This window comes from Eleutherodactylus coqui, chromosome 9 (genome assembly GCF_035609145.1).
Source record: "Eleutherodactylus coqui strain aEleCoq1 chromosome 9, aEleCoq1.hap1, whole genome shotgun sequence".
Taxonomy (NCBI): Eukaryota; Metazoa; Chordata; class Amphibia; order Anura; family Eleutherodactylidae; genus Eleutherodactylus; species Eleutherodactylus coqui.
In genome coordinates, this window is record NC_089845.1 from 130063735 (window position 1) to 130079226 (window position 15492).

Below are 15492 nucleotides of genomic sequence, written 5' to 3' on the forward strand. Positions count from 1 at the left end.
AGGTAGATTAGCATTCTTCGGAAAACTCCAGCTGAAAGTCCATGGCCACAGAACGGCAGTAACTATCAGCCCGCTCTCGTGGACTGCAACGCGCGTGGCTGTCGGCTAAAGGTGTACCACTAGACGGTGATCCAGACTGCGGACGGCGGCATAGGAATGGTAAACCGACTTTAGGTTATTTTCAGGGGTTCGGCAGACTTCAGCACGGATCTTGCTGTAGGAAAGGTATAGTCCCAAGAGGAGGCAGTTACTTACCATGGCTCTCTTGGACTAGGACTCTTGGGGAAGAAAGATATTTGGTCTCCCTCACTCCCATGCGCGTCACATAGGCTTAGGCGGCCTTTCCTTCTCCTCCATCTTCGGCAAGGCAAGGGCTAATGGTGCCCTCGTGCGTCTCTGTGCTAGCGAACCCTCGGGTGGAAGATGGGTGCTTCTCAGCAGAGCAGACTTAGACTTCACTCCACTGAACTCTCTTGTGGAAGCCAATCACACATATGTATAGATTCATCCCCACCACGTCACATGGCACTGTAAGATGGATACATTCAGCAGCAGCAGAGCTCACAGGCAATGACTTTAAGGGAGTTAACCCTTCAGACGCTGCAGCTGTGCAACACGCACAGAGAAAATAGACATGACAGCTTTGCACAGTGCATCCACATAAGACAGAGATGTATGACAATTCTGGAGGGGACCAGGATGTCACTCTGGGACACTCCGGCGGTGGCGGCAGCAGCAGCAGCAAGGCTGTTGGAGGCAACGAGCGGTGAGCTGCAGGCCGAGCTAGAACGCAGCGGAAGAAGATAAAGGTGGTGGTGGTGGGGGGGGGGAACCAGAAAGAAGCCAATGGCTGTCCACCCTCTTAGCATGCCCTGCCACAAGTGGCCCCTGGACACCTGGCCAGGCGTCGGGCTCTCTGGGTCTCTCTTTCTTTCTTTAGCACCCTGAATCTTTTCTCAGCCTTAGCATGGAATGCCTTGGCCCCACCTTTTGAAGGGCACCTGCTGCTGGGGAGTGTCACGTCTCTGCAACACGGGTCGGTACGAGAGCCGCCCCCGGCCCTTGCAGCCTCGGATCTGGGGAGCCGGCCCCCGGCTGGGCCAAAGGTGTGGGAACGGCAGCCCGAGGTAAGCTACCCGGGCGACTCGGGGCAGCTGGCTAGCGTCTACCGGCCATACCACCCTGGAAACGCCCGATCCCCTCCGCTCTCGGAAGCTAAGCAGGGTTGGGCTCGGACAGTACTTGGATGGGAGACCTCCTGGGAATACCGGGTGCTGTAGACTCCTGCCTCTCTTCTTCTTTTCCCCAGTCGAGCCAGCACGGAGCTGCTCCTAGCTTCCCAGAAAGAAGCAAGACCCTCGGTGGCCGCTAGGGGCCTAAAGCCGAAAGCCCCCCCTCGCACCCCCTGTCTCCGCCCGCAAAGGACAGAGTTAAAAGCGGCTTGCGCACAAAGGCCCCGGGCAAGGGTTGCCGACTGGCCGGTAATTCCTGGACGCTGCTGGTAAATCGGGTGCTCTTTTCCAAGGTCAGCGAGAAGGATTAGGGGGCTTTGGGAGTTCTTGGAGGCGACTGGATTTGGGAGGATGTTCCAGCTCCCGCTCAACAAGGCCGTGCGACCGTGAGTTGGTAGGAGCTTGTGACGGAGGGGTAAATCTGTCCCACTTGTAAGGTATATAGTTGAGCGAAGTGGCTAAAAAGAAATGTTGTCTGCCGCTGATTTTTGCATTGCTGGTGGAGGAAAAGAAAGACTTGAGATTGTGAAGGAGCCTTGGCTCTTGGAAGTGCGCCTCACCCGGTCGTGCGCAAGCAGCGGCAGCATGAGGCTGCAGAGAGTTGAGGGAGGGGAAGGCCAAGAGGAACGGGCCTGGTGTGGAGCCGTGCAAAGAACAGCAGCAGCGTCAGCGGCACTGTGAAGCAGAAGAGCAGAAAGCGAGAGGCCTGTCTCTGCCTACGGCCACACCACCCTGAACACGCCCGATCTCGTCTGATCTCGGAAGCTAAGCAGGGTCGGGCCTGGTTAGTACTTGGATGGGAGACCGCCTGGGAATACCAGGTGCTGTAGGCTTTTGCTTTTCCTCACCGGCACCAGCAGGAGTCGCACTCCTCCCTTTAGGACCTTTTCTTCCCTCACACTTTTTCAAGGGCGCACTTACTTGCTTTTTGTCGTTTGCTTTCCGTCTGCTGCTCTTTAACCCCCTAATGCCAGGAAAGCACCGCACTGCATTATCATAGCCCTCACAGCTTTCTTTCTGCTTCCAATGCCCTACAGGGACATTGAAAGAAATCTGTGGTAGAAAAAGAAAAAGAAAACTACTGTACCACCCCCTTCCTTCTACACTTACCCCTTTTTGGTAAGAAAGAAACGAGAAATGTACAGAAACAGACCCTGTGTTTGGTAGCTTGCTATCCGGAAAGACAATACCAGGTAGGATGGGGTTGTAGTTGTCAGTCTGCGACGCCACCGTTCCCCACAGCGGCATTCATACACGGCGGATAAATAAGACCGGACGAGCGTACAGTACCTCGGGTCCTCCGGACCGGTAGAGGCCCGGTGAAACTTTACGAGTGACTTTGAAAACACGGTACAACACACTTCAGCAGGCAGACTTTACAGCGCAGGTAGATTAGCATTCTTCGGAAAACTCCAGCTGAAAGTCCATGGCCACAGAACGGCAGTAGCTATCAGCCCGCTCTCGTGGACTGCAACGCGCGTGGCTGTCGGCTAAAGGTGTACCACTAGACGGTGATCCAGACTGCGGACGGCGGCATAGGAATGGTAAACCGACTTTAGGTTATTTTCAGGGGTTCGGCAGACTTCAGCACGGATCTTGCTGTAGGAAAGGTATAGTCCCAAGAGGAGGCAGTTACTTACCATGGCTCTCTTGGACTAGGACTCTTGGGGAAGAAAGATATTTGGTCTCCCTCACTCCCATGCGCGTCACATAGGCTTAGGCGGCCTTTCCTTCTCCTCCATCTTCGGCAAGGCAAGGGCTAATGGTGCCCTCGTGCGTCTCTGTGCTAGCGAACCCTCGGGTGGAAGATGGGTGCTTCTCAGCAGAGCAGACTTAGACTTCACTCCACTGAACTCTCTTGTGGAAGCCAATCACACATATGTATAGATTCATCCCCACCACGTCACATGGCACTGTAAGATGGATACATTCAGCAGCAGCAGAGCTCACAGGCAATGACTTTAAGGGAGTTAACCCTTCAGACGCTGCAGCTGTGCAACACGCACAGAGAAAATAGACATGACAGCTTTGCACAGTGCATCCACATAAGACAGAGATGTATGACAATTCTGGAGGGGACCAGGATGTCACTCTGGGACACTCCGGCGGCGGCGGCAGCAGCAGCAGCAAGGCTGTTGGAGGCAACGAGCGGTGAGCTGCAGGCCGAGCTAGAACGCAGCGGAAGAAGATAAAGGTGGTGGTGGTGGTGGGGGGAACCAGAAAGAAGCCAATGGCTGTCCACCCTCTTAGCATGCCCTGCCACAAGTGGCCCCTGGACACCTGGCCAGGCGTCGGGCTCTCTGGGTCTCTCTTTCTTTCTTTGGCACCCTGAATCTTTTCTCAGCCTTAGCATGGAATGCCTTGGCCCCACCTTTTGAAGGGCACCTGCTGCTGGGGAGTGTCACGTCTCTGCAACACGGGTCGGTACGAGAGCCGCCCCCGGCCCTTGCAGCCTCGGATCTGGGGAGCCGGCCCCCGGCTGGGCCAAAGGTGTGGGAACGGCAGCCCGAGGTAAGCTACCCGGGCGACTCGGGGCAGCTGGCTAGCGTCTACCGGCCATACCACCCTGGAAACGCCCGATCCCCTCCGCTCTCGGAAGCTAAGCAGGGTTGGGCTCGGACAGTACTTGGATGGGAGACCTCCTGGGAATACCGGGTGCTGTAGACTCCTGCCTCTCTTCTTCTTTTCCCCAGTCGAGCCAGCACGGAGCTGCTCCTAGCTTCCCAGAAAGAAGCAAGACCCTCGGTGGCCGCTAGGGGCCTAAAGCCGAAAGCCCCCCCTCGCACCCCCTGTCTCCGCCCGCAAAGGACAGAGTTAAAAGCGGCTTGCGCACAAAGGCCCCGGGCAAGGGTTGCCGACTGGCCGGTAATTCCTGGACGCTGCTGGTAAATCGGCTGCTCTTTTCCAAGGTCAGCGAGAAGGATTAGGGGGCTTTGGGAGTTCTTGGAGGCGACTGGATTTGGGAGGATGTTCCAGCTCCCGCTCAACAAGGCCGTGCGACCGTGAGTTGGTAGGAGCTTGTGACGGAGGGGTAAATCTGTCCCACTTGTAAGGTATATAGTTGAGCGAAGTGGCTAAAAAGAAATGTTGTCTGCCGCTGATTTTTGCATTGCTGGTGGAGGAAAAGAAAGACTTGAGATTGTGAAGGAGCCTTGGCTCTTGGAAGTGCGCCTCACCCGGTCGCGCGCAAGCAGCGGCAGCATGAGGCTGCAGAGAGTTGAGGGAGGGGAAGGCCAAGAGGAACGGGCCTGGTGTGGAGCCGTGCAAAGAACAGCAGCAGCGTCAGCAGCGTCGTCGGCACTGTGAAGCAGAAGAGCAGAAAGCGAGAGGCCTGTCTCTGCCTACGGCCACACCACCCTGAACACGCCCGATCTCGTCTGATCTCGGAAGCTAAGCAGGGTCGGGCCTGGTTAGTACTTGGATGGGAGACCGCCTGGGAATACCAGGTGCTGTAGGCTTTTGCTTTTCCTCACCGGCACCAGCAGGAGTCGCACTCCTCCCTTTAGGACCTTTTCTTCCCTCACACTTTTTCAAGGGCGCACTTACTTGCTTTTTGTCGTTTGCTTTCCGTCTGCTGCTCTTTAACCCCCTAATGCCAGGAAAGCACCGCACTGCATTATCATAGCCCTCACAGCTTTCTTTCTGCTTCCAATGCCCTACAGGGACATTGAAAGAAATCTGTGGTAGAAAAAGAAAAAGAAAACTACTGTACCACCCCCTTCCTTCTACACTTACCCCTTTTTGGTAAGAAAGAAACGAGAAATGTACAGAAACAGACCCTGTATTTGGTAGCTTGCTATCCGGAAAGACAATACCAGGTAGGATGGGGTTGTAGTTGTCAGTCTGCGACGCCACCGTTCCCCACAGCGACATTCATACACGGCAGATAAATAAGACCGGACGAGCGTACAGTACCTCGGGTCCTCCGGACCGGTAGAGGCCCGGTGAAACTTTACGAGTGACTTTGAAAACACGGTACAACACACTTCAGCAGGCAGACTTTACAGCGCAGGTAGATTAGCATTCTTCGGAAAACTCCAGCTGAAAGTCCATGGCCACAGAACGGCAGTAGCTATCAGCCCGCTCTCGTGGACTGCAACGCGCGTGGCTGTCGGCTAAAGGTGTACCACTAGACGGTGATCCAGACTGCGGACGGCGGCATAGGAATGGTAAACCGACTTTAGGTTATTTTCAGGGGTTCGGCAGACTTCAGCACGGATCTTGCTGTAGGAAAGGTATAGTCCCAAGAGGAGGCAGTTACTTACCATGGCTCCCTTGGACTAGGACTCTTGGGGAAGAAAGATATTTGGTCTCCCTCACTCCCATGCGCGTCACATAGGCTTAGGCGGCCTTTCCTTCTCCTCCATCTTCGGCAAGGCAAGGGCTAATGGTGCCCTCGTGCGTCTCTGTGCTAGCGAACCCTCGGGTGGAAGATGGGTGCTTCTCAGCAGAGCAGACTTAGACTTCACTCCACTGAACTCTCTTGTGGAAGCCAATCACACATATGTATAGATTCATCCCCACCACGTCACATGGCACTGTAAGATGGATACATTCAGCAGCAGCAGAGCTCACAGGCAATGACTTTAAGGGAGTTAACCCTTCAGACGCTGCAGCTGTGCAACACGCACAGAGAAAATAGACATGACAGCTTTGCACAGTGCATCCACATAAGACAGAGATGTATGACAATTCTGGAGGGGACCAGGATGTCACTCTGGGACACTCCGGCGGTGGCGGCAGCAGCAGCAGCAAGGCTGTTGGAGGCAACGAGCGGTGAGCTGCAGGCCGAGCTAGAACGCAGCGGAAGAAGATAAAGGTGGTGGTGGTGGGGGGGGGGAACCAGAAAGAAGCCAATGGCTGTCCACCCTCTTAGCATGCCCTGCCACAAGTGGCCCCTGGACACCTGGCCAGGCGTCGGGCTCTCTGGGTCTCTCTTTCTTTCTTTGGCACCCTGAATCTTTTCTCAGCCTTAGCATGGAATGCCTTGGCCCCACCTTTTGAAGGGCACCTGCTGCTGGGGAGTGTCACGTCTCTGCAACACGGGTCGGTACGAGAGCCGCCCCCGGCCCTTGCAGCCTCGGATCTGGGGAGCCGGCCCCCGGCTGGGCCAAAGGTGTGGGAACGGCAGCCCGAGGTAAGCTACCCGGGCGACTCGGGGCAGCTGGCTAGCGTCTACCAGCCATACCACCCTGGAAACGCCCGATCCCCTCCGCTCTCGGAAGCTAAGCAGGGTTGGGCTCGGACAGTACTTGGATGGGAGACCTCCTGGGAATACCGGGTGCTGTAGACTCCTGCCTCTCTTCTTCTTTTCCCCAGTCGAGCCAGCACGGAGCTGCTCCTAGCTTCCCAGAAAGAAGCAAGACCCTCGGTGGCCGCTAGGGGCCTAAAGCCGAAAGCCCCCCCTCGCACCCCCTGTCTCCGCCCGCAAAGGACAGAGTTAAAAGCGGCTTGCGCACAAAGGCCCCGGGCAAGGGTTGCCGACTGGCCGGTAATTCCTGGACGCTGCTGGTAAATCGGGTGCTCTTTTCCAAGGTCAGCGAGAAGGATTAGGGGGCTTTGGGAGTTCTTGGAGGCGACTGGATTTGGGAGGATGTTCCAGCTCCCGCTCAACAAGGCCGTGCGACCGTGAGTTGGTAGGAGCTTGTGACGGAGGGGTAAATCTGTCCCACTTGTAAGGTATATAGTTGAGCGAAGTGGCTAAAAAGAAATGTTGTCTGCCGCTGATTTTTGCATTGCTGGTGGAGGAAAAGAAAGACTTGAGATTGTGAAGGAGCCTTGGCTCTTGGAAGTGCGCCTCACCCGGTCGTGCGCAAGCAGCGGCAGCATGAGGCTGCAGAGAGTTGAGGGAGGGGAAGGCCAAGAGGAACGGGCCTGGTGTGGAGCCGTGCAAAGAACAGCAGCAGCGTCAGCGGCACTGTGAAGCAGAAGAGCAGAAAGCGAGAGGCCTGTCTCTGCCTACGGCCACACCACCCTGAACACGCCCGATCTCGTCTGATCTCGGAAGCTAAGCAGGGTCGGGCCTGGTTAGTACTTGGATGGGAGACCGCCTGGGAATACCAGGTGCTGTAGGCTTTTGCTTTTCCTCACCGGCACCAGCAGGAGTCGCACTCCTCCCTTTAGGACCTTTTCTTCCCTCAGCCTTTTTCAAGGGCGCACTTACTTGCTTTTTGTCGTTTGCTTTCCGTCTGCTGCTCTTTAACCCCCTAATGCCAGGAAAGCACCGCACTGCATTATCATAGCCCTCACAGCTTTCTTTCTGCTTCCAATGCCCTACAGGGACATTGAAAGAAATCTGTGGTAGAAAAAGAAAAAGAAAACTACTGTACCACCCCCTTCCTTCTACACTTACCCCTTTTTGGTAAGAAAGAAACGAGAAATGTACAGAAACAGACCCTGTGTTTGGTAGCTTGCTATCCGGAAAGACAATACCAGGTAGGATGGGGTTGTAGTTGTCAGTCTGCGACGCCACCGTTCCCCACAGCGGCATTCATACACGGCGGATAAATAAGACCGGACGAGCGTACAGTACCTCGGGTCCTCCGGACCGGTAGAGGCCCGGTGAAACTTTACGAGTGACTTTGAAAACACGGTACAACACACTTCAGCAGGCAGACTTTACAGCGCAGGTAGATTAGCATTCTTCGGAAAACTCCAGCTGAAAGTCCATGGCCACAGAACGGCAGTAGCTATCAGCCCGCTCTCGTGGACTGCAACGCGCGTGGCTGTCGGCTAAAGGTGTACCACTAGACGGTGATCCAGACTGCGGACGGCGGCATAGGAATGGTAAACCGACTTTAGGTTATTTTCAGGGGTTCGGCAGACTTCAGCACGGATCTTGCTGTAGGAAAGGTATAGTCCCAAGAGGAGGCAGTTACTTACCATGGCTCTCTTGGACTAGGACTCTTGGGGAAGAAAGATATTTGGTCTCCCTCACTCCCATGCGCGTCACATAGGCTTAGGCGGCCTTTCCTTCTCCTCCATCTTCGGCAAGGCAAGGGCTAATGGTGCCCTCGTGCGTCTCTGTGCTAGCGAACCCTCGGGTGGAAGATGGGTGCTTCTCAGCAGAGCAGACTTAGACTTCACTCCACTGAACTCTCTTGTGGAAGCCAATCACACATATGTATAGATTCATCCCCACCACGTCACATGGCACTGTAAGATGGATACATTCAGCAGCAGCAGAGCTCACAGGCAATGACTTTAAGGGAGTTAACCCTTCAGACGCTGCAGCTGTGCAACACGCACAGAGAAAATAGACATGACAGCTTTGCACAGTGCATCCACATAAGACAGAGATGTATGACAATTCTGGAGGGGACCAGGATGTCACTCTGGGACACTCCGGCGGCGGCGGCAGCAGCAGCAGCAAGGCTGTTGGAGGCAACGAGCGGTGAGCTGCAGGCCGAGCTAGAACGCAGCGGAAGAAGATAAAGGTGGTGGTGGTGGTGGGGGGAACCAGAAAGAAGCCAATGGCTGTCCACCCTCTTAGCATGCCCTGCCACAAGTGGCCCCTGGACACCTGGCCAGGCGTCGGGCTCTCTGGGTCTCTCTTTCTTTCTTTGGCACCCTGAATCTTTTCTCAGCCTTAGCATGGAATGCCTTGGCCCCACCTTTTGAAGGGCACCTGCTGCTGGGGAGTGTCACGTCTCTGCAACACGGGTCGGTACGAGAGCCGCCCCCGGCCCTTGCAGCCTCGGATCTGGGGAGCCGGCCCCCGGCTGGGCCAAAGGTGTGGGAACGGCAGCCCGAGGTAAGCTACCCGGGCGACTCGGGGCAGCTGGCTAGCGTCTACCGGCCATACCACCCTGGAAACGCCCGATCCCCTCCGCTCTCGGAAGCTAAGCAGGGTTGGGCTCGGACAGTACTTGGATGGGAGACCTCCTGGGAATACCGGGTGCTGTAGACTCCTGCCTCTCTTCTTCTTTTCCCCAGTCGAGCCAGCACGGAGCTGCTCCTAGCTTCCCAGAAAGAAGCAAGACCCTCGGTGGCCGCTAGGGGCCTAAAGCCGAAAGCCCCCCCTCGCACCCCCTGTCTCCGCCCGCAAAGGACAGAGTTAAAAGCGGCTTGCGCACAAAGGCCCCGGGCAAGGGTTGCCGACTGGCCGGTAATTCCTGGACGCTGCTGGTAAATCGGGTGCTCTTTTCCAAGGTCAGCGAGAAGGATTAGGGGGCTTTGGGAGTTCTTGGAGGCGACTGGATTTGGGAGGATGTTCCAGCTCCCGCTCAACAAGGCCGTGCGACCGTGAGTTGGTAGGAGCTTGTGACGGAGGGGTAAATCTGTCCCACTTGTAAGGTATATAGTTGAGCGAAGTGGCTAAAAAGAAATGTTGTCTGCCGCTGATTTTTGCATTGCTGGTGGAGGAAAAGAAAGACTTGAGATTGTGAAGGAGCCTTGGCTCTTGGAAGTGCGCCTCACCCGGTCGCGCGCAAGCAGCGGCAGCATGAGGCTGCAGAGAGTTGAGGGAGGGGAAGGCCAAGAGGAACGGGCCTGGTGTGGAGCCGTGCAAAGAACAGCAGCAGCGTCAGCAGCGTCGTCGGCACTGTGAAGCAGAAGAGCAGAAAGCGAGAGGCCTGTCTCTGCCTACGGCCACACCACCCTGAACACGCCCGATCTCGTCTGATCTCGGAAGCTAAGCAGGGTCGGGCCTGGTTAGTACTTGGATGGGAGACCGCCTGGGAATACCAGGTGCTGTAGGCTTTTGCTTTTCCTCACCGGCACCAGCAGGAGTCGCACTCCTCCCTTTAGGACCTTTTCTTCCCTCACACTTTTTCAAGGGCGCACTTACTTGCTTTTTGTCGTTTGCTTTCCGTCTGCTGCTCTTTAACCCCCTAATGCCAGGAAAGCACCGCACTGCATTATCATAGCCCTCACAGCTTTCTTTCTGCTTCCAATGCCCTACAGGGACATTGAAAGAAATCTGTGGTAGAAAAAGAAAAAGAAAACTACTGTACCACCCCCTTCCTTCTACACTTACCCCTTTTTGGTAAGAAAGAAACGAGAAATGTACAGAAACAGACCCTGTATTTGGTAGCTTGCTATCCGGAAAGACAATACCAGGTAGGATGGGGTTGTAGTTGTCAGTCTGCGACGCCACCGTTCCCCACAGCGACATTCATACACGGCAGATAAATAAGACCGGACGAGCGTACAGTACCTCGGGTCCTCCGGACCGGTAGAGGCCCGGTGAAACTTTACGAGTGACTTTGAAAACACGGTACAACACACTTCAGCAGGCAGACTTTACAGCGCAGGTAGATTAGCATTCTTCGGAAAACTCCAGCTGAAAGTCCATGGCCACAGAACGGCAGTAGCTATCAGCCCGCTCTCGTGGACTGCAACGCGCGTGGCTGTCGGCTAAAGGTGTACCACTAGACGGTGATCCAGACTGCGGACGGCGGCATAGGAATGGTAAACCGACTTTAGGTTATTTTCAGGGGTTCGGCAGACTTCAGCACGGATCTTGCTGTAGGAAAGGTATAGTCCCAAGAGGAGGCAGTTACTTACCATGGCTCCCTTGGACTAGGACTCTTGGGGAAGAAAGATATTTGGTCTCCCTCACTCCCATGCGCGTCACATAGGCTTAGGCGGCCTTTCCTTCTCCTCCATCTTCGGCAAGGCAAGGGCTAATGGTGCCCTCGTGCGTCTCTGTGCTAGCGAACCCTCGGGTGGAAGATGGGTGCTTCTCAGCAGAGCAGACTTAGACTTCACTCCACTGAACTCTCTTGTGGAAGCCAATCACACATATGTATAGATTCATCCCCACCACGTCACATGGCACTGTAAGATGGATACATTCAGCAGCAGCAGAGCTCACAGGCAATGACTTTAAGGGAGTTAACCCTTCAGACGCTGCAGCTGTGCAACACGCACAGAGAAAATAGACATGACAGCTTTGCACAGTGCATCCACATAAGACAGAGATGTATGACAATTCTGGAGGGGACCAGGATGTCACTCTGGGACACTCCGGCGGTGGCGGCAGCAGCAGCAGCAAGGCTGTTGGAGGCAACGAGCGGTGAGCTGCAGGCCGAGCTAGAACGCAGCGGAAGAAGATAAAGGTGGTGGTGGTGGGGGGGGGGAACCAGAAAGAAGCCAATGGCTGTCCACCCTCTTAGCATGCCCTGCCACAAGTGGCCCCTGGACACCTGGCCAGGCGTCGGGCTCTCTGGGTCTCTCTTTCTTTCTTTGGCACCCTGAATCTTTTCTCAGCCTTAGCATGGAATGCCTTGGCCCCACCTTTTGAAGGGCACCTGCTGCTGGGGAGTGTCACGTCTCTGCAACACGGGTCGGTACGAGAGCCGCCCCCGGCCCTTGCAGCCTCGGATCTGGGGAGCCGGCCCCCGGCTGGGCCAAAGGTGTGGGAACGGCAGCCCGAGGTAAGCTACCCGGGCGACTCGGGGCAGCTGGCTAGCGTCTACCAGCCATACCACCCTGGAAACGCCCGATCCCCTCCGCTCTCGGAAGCTAAGCAGGGTTGGGCTCGGACAGTACTTGGATGGGAGACCTCCTGGGAATACCGGGTGCTGTAGACTCCTGCCTCTCTTCTTCTTTTCCCCAGTCGAGCCAGCACGGAGCTGCTCCTAGCTTCCCAGAAAGAAGCAAGACCCTCGGTGGCCGCTAGGGGCCTAAAGCCGAAAGCCCCCCCTCGCACCCCCTGTCTCCGCCCGCAAAGGACAGAGTTAAAAGCGGCTTGCGCACAAAGGCCCCGGGCAAGGGTTGCCGACTGGCCGGTAATTCCTGGACGCTGCTGGTAAATCGGGTGCTCTTTTCCAAGGTCAGCGAGAAGGATTAGGGGGCTTTGGGAGTTCTTGGAGGCGACTGGATTTGGGAGGATGTTCCAGCTCCCGCTCAACAAGGCCGTGCGACCGTGAGTTGGTAGGAGCTTGTGACGGAGGGGTAAATCTGTCCCACTTGTAAGGTATATAGTTGAGCGAAGTGGCTAAAAAGAAATGTTGTCTGCCGCTGATTTTTGCATTGCTGGTGGAGGAAAAGAAAGACTTGAGATTGTGAAGGAGCCTTGGCTCTTGGAAGTGCGCCTCACCCGGTCGTGCGCAAGCAGCGGCAGCATGAGGCTGCAGAGAGTTGAGGGAGGGGAAGGCCAAGAGGAACGGGCCTGGTGTGGAGCCGTGCAAAGAACAGCAGCAGCGTCAGCGGCACTGTGAAGCAGAAGAGCAGAAAGCGAGAGGCCTGTCTCTGCCTACGGCCACACCACCCTGAACACGCCCGATCTCGTCTGATCTCGGAAGCTAAGCAGGGTCGGGCCTGGTTAGTACTTGGATGGGAGACCGCCTGGGAATACCAGGTGCTGTAGGCTTTTGCTTTTCCTCACCGGCACCAGCAGGAGTCGCACTCCTCCCTTTAGGACCTTTTCTTCCCTCACACTTTTTCAAGGGCGCACTTACTTGCTTTTTGTCGTTTGCTTTCCGTCTGCTGCTCTTTAACCCCCTAATGCCAGGAAAGCACCGCACTGCATTATCATAGCCCTCACAGCTTTCTTTCTGCTTCCAATGCCCTACAGGGACATTGAAAGAAATCTGTGGTAGAAAAAGAAAAAGAAAACTACTGTACCACCCCCTTCCTTCTACACTTACCCCTTTTTGGTAAGAAAGAAACGAGAAATGTACAGAAACAGACCCTGTGTTTGGTAGCTTGCTATCCGGAAAGACAATACCAGGTAGGATGGGGTTGTAGTTGTCAGTCTGCGACGCCACCGTTCCCCACAGCGGCATTCATACACGGCGGATAAATAAGACCGGACGAGCGTACAGTACCTCGGGTCCTCCGGACCGGTAGAGGCCCGGTGAAACTTTACGAGTGACTTTGAAAACACGGTACAACACACTTCAGCAGGCAGACTTTACAGCGCAGGTAGATTAGCATTCTTCGGAAAACTCCAGCTGAAAGTCCATGGCCACAGAACGGCAGTAGCTATCAGCCCGCTCTCGTGGACTGCAACGCGCGTGGCTGTCGGCTAAAGGTGTACCACTAGACGGTGATCCAGACTGCGGACGGCGGCATAGGAATGGTAAACCGACTTTAGGTTATTTTCAGGGGTTCGGCAGACTTCAGCACGGATCTTGCTGTAGGAAAGGTATAGTCCCAAGAGGAGGCAGTTACTTACCATGGCTCTCTTGGACTAGGACTCTTGGGGAAGAAAGATATTTGGTCTCCCTCACTCCCATGCGCGTCACATAGGCTTAGGCGGCCTTTCCTTCTCCTCCATCTTCGGCAAGGCAAGGGCTAATGGTGCCCTCGTGCGTCTCTGTGCTAGCGAACCCTCGGGTGGAAGATGGGTGCTTCTCAGCAGAGCAGACTTAGACTTCACTCCACTGAACTCTCTTGTGGAAGCCAATCACACATATGTATAGATTCATCCCCACCACGTCACATGGCACTGTAAGATGGATACATTCAGCAGCAGCAGAGCTCACAGGCAATGACTTTAAGGGAGTTAACCCTTCAGACGCTGCAGCTGTGCAACACGCACAGAGAAAATAGACATGACAGCTTTGCACAGTGCATCCACATAAGACAGAGATGTATGACAATTCTGGAGGGGACCAGGATGTCACTCTGGGACACTCCGGCGGTGGCGGCAGCAGCAGCAGCAAGGCTGTTGGAGGCAACGAGCGGTGAGCTGCAGGCCGAGCTAGAACGCAGCGGAAGAAGATAAAGGTGGTGGTGGTGGGGGGGGGGAACCAGAAAGAAGCCAATGGCTGTCCACCCTCTTAGCATGCCCTGCCACAAGTGGCCCCTGGACACCTGGCCAGGCGTCGGGCTCTCTGGGTCTCTCTTTCTTTCTTTGGCACCCTGAATCTTTTCTCAGCCTTAGCATGGAATGCCTTGGCCCCACCTTTTGAAGGGCACCTGCTGCTGGGGAGTGTCACGTCTCTGCAACACGGGTCGGTACGAGAGCCGCCCCCGGCCCTTGCAGCCTCGGATCTGGGGAGCCGGCCCCCGGCTGGGCCAAAGGTGTGGGAACGGCAGCCTGAGGTAAGCTACCCGGGCGACTCGGGGCAGCTGGCTAGCGTCTACCGGCCATACCACCCTGGAAACGCCCGATCCCCTCCGCTCTCGGAAGCTAAGCAGGGTTGGGCTCGGACAGTACTTGGATGGGAGACCTCCTGGGAATACCGGGTGCTGTAGACTCCTGCCTCTCTTCTTCTTTTCCCCAGTCGAGCCAGCACGGAGCTGCTCCTAGCTTCCCAGAAAGAAGCAAGACCCTCGGTGGCCGCTAGGGGCCTAAAGCCGAAAGCCCCCCCTCGCACCCCCTGTCTCCGCCCGCAAAGGACAGAGTTAAAAGCGGCTTGCGCACAAAGGCCCCGGGCAAGGGTTGCCGACTGGCCGGTAATTCCTGGACGCTGCTGGTAAATCGGGTGCTCTTTTCCAAGGTCAGCGAGAAGGATTAGGGGGCTTTGGGAGTTCTTGGAGGCGACTGGATTTGGGAGGATGTTCCAGCTCCCGCTCAACAAGGCCGTGCGACCGTGAGTTGGTAGGAGCTTGTGACGGAGGGGTAAATCTGTCCCACTTGTAAGGTATATAGTTGAGCGAAGTGGCTAAAAAGAAATGTTGTCTGCCGCTGATTTTTGCATTGCTGGTGGAGGAAAAGAAAGACTTGAGATTGTGAAGGAGCCTTGGCTCTTGGAAGTGCGCCTCACCCGGTCGTGCGCAAGCAGCGGCAGCATGAGGCTGCAGAGAGTTGAGGGAGGGGAAGGCCAAGAGGAACGGGCCTGGTGTGGAGCCGTGCAAAGAACAGCAGCAGCGTCAGCGGCACTGTGAAGCAGAAGAGCAGAAAGCGAGAGGCCTGTCTCTGCCTACGGCCACACCACCCTGAACACGCCCGATCTCGTCTGATCTCGGAAGCTAAGCAGGGTCGGGCCTGGTTAGTACTTGGATGGGAGACCGCCTGGGAATACCAGGTGCTGTAGGCTTTTGCTTTTCCTCACCGGCACCAGCAGGAGTCGCACTCCTCCCTTTAGGACCTTTTCTTCCCTCACACTTTTTCAAGGGCGCACTTACTTGCTTTTTGTCGTTTGCTTTCCGTCTGCTGCTCTTTAACCCCCTAATGCCAGGAAAGCACCGCACTGCATTATCATAGCCCTCACAGCTTTCTTTCTGCTTCCAATGCCCTACAGGGACATTGAAAGAAATCTGTGGTAGAAAAAGAAAAAGAAAACTACTGTACCACCCCCTTCCTTCTACACTTACCCCTTTTTGGTAAGAAAGAAACGAGAAATGTACAGAAACAGACCCTGTG

At 55.6% G+C, this 15492-nt stretch overlaps 12 non-coding genes across 12 annotated transcripts; all 12 read left to right on the top strand.

Moving 5' to 3' along the window:
• The first annotated feature begins 1163 nt into the window (after positions 1–1163).
• On the top strand, positions 1164–1283 carry LOC136579296 (5S ribosomal RNA). Its single transcript, XR_010786779.1, has one exon. It is a non-coding gene; the product is annotated as a 5S ribosomal RNA (ribosomal RNA).
• A 663-nt stretch (positions 1284–1946) lies between these two features.
• Positions 1947–2065, top strand: LOC136579404 (5S ribosomal RNA). Its single transcript, XR_010786876.1, has one exon. It is a non-coding gene; the product is annotated as a 5S ribosomal RNA (ribosomal RNA).
• Positions 2066–3779: 1714 nt separating this feature from the next.
• Positions 3780–3899, top strand: LOC136579298 (5S ribosomal RNA). The gene has a single exon (XR_010786781.1). It is a non-coding gene; the product is annotated as a 5S ribosomal RNA (ribosomal RNA).
• Positions 3900–4571: 672 nt separating this feature from the next.
• Positions 4572–4690, top strand: LOC136579405 (5S ribosomal RNA). The gene has a single exon (XR_010786877.1). It is a non-coding gene; the product is annotated as a 5S ribosomal RNA (ribosomal RNA).
• A 1715-nt stretch (positions 4691–6405) lies between these two features.
• On the top strand, positions 6406–6525 carry LOC136579334 (5S ribosomal RNA). Its single transcript, XR_010786816.1, has one exon. It is a non-coding gene; the product is annotated as a 5S ribosomal RNA (ribosomal RNA).
• Positions 6526–7188: 663 nt separating this feature from the next.
• On the top strand, positions 7189–7307 carry LOC136579406 (5S ribosomal RNA). Its single transcript, XR_010786878.1, has one exon. It is a non-coding gene; the product is annotated as a 5S ribosomal RNA (ribosomal RNA).
• Positions 7308–9021: 1714 nt separating this feature from the next.
• LOC136579299 (5S ribosomal RNA) lies at positions 9022–9141 on the top strand. Its single transcript, XR_010786782.1, has one exon. It is a non-coding gene; the product is annotated as a 5S ribosomal RNA (ribosomal RNA).
• A 672-nt stretch (positions 9142–9813) lies between these two features.
• LOC136579407 (5S ribosomal RNA) lies at positions 9814–9932 on the top strand. The gene has a single exon (XR_010786879.1). It is a non-coding gene; the product is annotated as a 5S ribosomal RNA (ribosomal RNA).
• Positions 9933–11647: 1715 nt separating this feature from the next.
• Positions 11648–11767, top strand: LOC136579335 (5S ribosomal RNA). Its single transcript, XR_010786817.1, has one exon. It is a non-coding gene; the product is annotated as a 5S ribosomal RNA (ribosomal RNA).
• A 663-nt stretch (positions 11768–12430) lies between these two features.
• Positions 12431–12549, top strand: LOC136579408 (5S ribosomal RNA). The gene has a single exon (XR_010786880.1). It is a non-coding gene; the product is annotated as a 5S ribosomal RNA (ribosomal RNA).
• A 1715-nt stretch (positions 12550–14264) lies between these two features.
• On the top strand, positions 14265–14384 carry LOC136579300 (5S ribosomal RNA). The gene has a single exon (XR_010786783.1). It is a non-coding gene; the product is annotated as a 5S ribosomal RNA (ribosomal RNA).
• A 663-nt stretch (positions 14385–15047) lies between these two features.
• LOC136579409 (5S ribosomal RNA) lies at positions 15048–15166 on the top strand. Its single transcript, XR_010786881.1, has one exon. It is a non-coding gene; the product is annotated as a 5S ribosomal RNA (ribosomal RNA).
• Positions 15167–15492: the final 326 nt, after the last annotated feature.